Below are 2,403 nucleotides of genomic sequence, written 5' to 3' on the forward strand. Positions count from 1 at the left end.
TTCATTGGCCGGATGTTTCTTTCGTATTCTCTTCTCTTTTTCCGGGACTGTATAGCAAATTTGTTTTGTAAAACGGCACTTAATAAAAGCGGACTTCCATGCTGCGTAAAGCAAATTCATTTTGTTACATTACAACGCAAAAGCTGCCGCAGTCTAAAGAAATGCAAACGCAAGTGCTCTATTTTTGAAGTCGTAGCCACATAGTAGTCGGATGTGCATCCAATCCATGCCGTTGAGCGCACGCAAAATGGCAGCCTTTGCTTACGTGAACAGCTGACAGCCCCTGGCGTGTCTGTCTGAACAACTGACAGCCCCTTGCGTGCCCGTAATTGCGGCCCCGCCCCCGTCAGATACTGATTGAGGTGAGTAACTATTGCTCGTGTAGTGCTTGCATTGTCGTGTGGTTTTCGCTGCATGTCTGACGTGTGATAATTTCTTCTTTAGGAAGAGCCAAGATGAATGATCCGTAGCCCCCGAGGTGAAACTTTGCAACATAGTGGATCGAGAACTGTCAAGGCATTTTCCATAGGGCACCGCCATGACATAACGATAGCTTCGTCAAAGTTATCGCTGCATCGGTAATACTTCCTGCACTGATACGCTCCGAGAAAGAAGCTGCTACAACATTAAATGTGAGTAGTGACTTCACCTTTTTTTTACATTAGTGGTATAAAAAGGCAGAAATAAGTCGTAGTGAGCACTTTATGCAGGCGCTTAGCTTAGACAGAATGTTTGCCTCTAAATTTCTTACTGTGCTGCGGGCCGGCTGAAATTCCCAAGTTGACAAAGAGAAAATGGCAGCAAAAGGGCCGCGGGTGTCGAAAGAGCAGGCGGCTATTCTCGTGCAGTTCATCGAGCAGCACCCATACCTGGCGAGAGCTTCTACAGAGTTCTCGCCACGTATGACTGCTGCTCGAAAAAACGAACTGTGGGAGGAGGTGGCGGCGGTGCTTAACGCATAGGGGCCAGCCGTAAAGGCCACCAGCCGTTGGCGCAACCATTGGGCCAAGATGGCCCATAAAGCGAAAAAAGAAGCGGCCAGGGCCACGAGCGAGAAGAGGTGAGCTTCTAATGATGCTGACAGTAACGTAGTTTCACGTTGTCGTTGTTGCCGTGTTTGCAGGGCTACTGGAGGTGGCAAAGTGGGTGGCGTGGACGGCCGCGTCCTCGACGTCCTTATGAGGACAGGAGGGGTCCTTGTTTCCCCCCCTGAGTACTTCCCCGATAGCGAGGTGCGTACATTGGATTCAAAAAAGTGTTGTTTGTGTGACCTGCTGTGACCTCACAAATTTTCAGCATTACATTGTAACACAATATTGCAAAATTTTTAAGCCCTTTTTTTTGTGCAAGTGACAATATAGGTTATGTACTCTGAGCAGCAACTTGTGTGCATGATGCGCATTGCACACACTGCTCGCAATGTCTGAACACTACTCTGATTGCAGGACGAGGCAAGTTCAGAGGAAGCTGCAGGGCCCAGCGGTTCCCGCAGACATCCACCAGCGACAACTGCTTTCGTGGTGTCGGGCCCTGCAGCTGTTGCTGGGCCAAGTGGCCTTACACGTAAGGCAGAGACCTAGCTTTTGTAGTAGCATTGTTGTTTGCAGTTGCTGTATGATCTTGCTATGAAGTAAAGTACGTCACTGTGCTGTTATTACCTTTGTGTCCAACATCCAGCTCTCATTCATGGAGAAATGCAACACTACAAATGACATGATGTTGTAATAGAGATTCCTTGTGCTTCTTAAGGGTTACTGCTACCAGCAACTTTCTGTGGCATCTTTTGCTCTAACTACCTGTTTTGTGTATCATTATTGTAGCTATGCAGCTATAATGACATTTCAAAGTGACTGGTTAGGACAATCAATCTGTGTAGGTCGGATAACAGTGAATGAGCAGTCTTTGCTTTTGCCTTGCATGAAGAGCCACCGGCTACGCCCCAGGCGCTGCGGCCTACCACCCAGGTGCCGCGGCCTACCACCCAGGTGCCGCAGCCAACCCCGCAGGTGCCGCAGCCAACCCCGCAGGTGCCGCAGCCAACCCCGCAGGTGCCGCAGCCAACCCCGCAGGTGCCGCAGCCAACCCCGCAGGTGCCGCAGCCTACCCCCCAGGTGCCGCAGCCTACCCGTCGAGAGCCACGGGCACCCCGTAGACAGCCCAGGCAGCAGGAACTTGATGGTGCTGTGATGACGGCTACTGCCGCATACGTTCGCCAGAGCCAGTTGGAGGAAGCCAGAGTTCAAGAGGACACTCGCTTCCGCCAACAACTGCTGGAGCAAAACCGGCAGGTATGTGCAAGGCCACAGATGCATATTTTTCTGCGTATGAAAGTGATGAGCATATGACCTCTCTAAAAATTATATTAATCAGTGAACAAGCATAATGTATACGTGTAGTCCTGTG

At 50.3% G+C, this 2,403-nt stretch overlaps 1 long non-coding RNA gene across 1 annotated transcript; it reads left to right on the plus strand.

The window, feature by feature from the left end:
- The first annotated feature begins 474 nt into the window (after window positions 1-474).
- Window positions 475-1,557, plus strand: LOC140215355 (uncharacterized). Its single transcript, XR_011892309.1, has 3 exons — window positions 475-632; window positions 1,124-1,232; window positions 1,446-1,557. It is a non-coding gene; the product is annotated as an uncharacterized lncRNA (long non-coding RNA).
- The last annotated feature ends 846 nt before the right edge of the window (window positions 1,558-2,403 follow it).

The sequence above is a fragment of the Dermacentor andersoni genome, chromosome 1 (genome assembly GCF_023375885.2).
Source record: "Dermacentor andersoni chromosome 1, qqDerAnde1_hic_scaffold, whole genome shotgun sequence".
In the NCBI taxonomy this organism is placed as follows: domain Eukaryota; kingdom Metazoa; phylum Arthropoda; class Arachnida; order Ixodida; family Ixodidae; genus Dermacentor; species Dermacentor andersoni.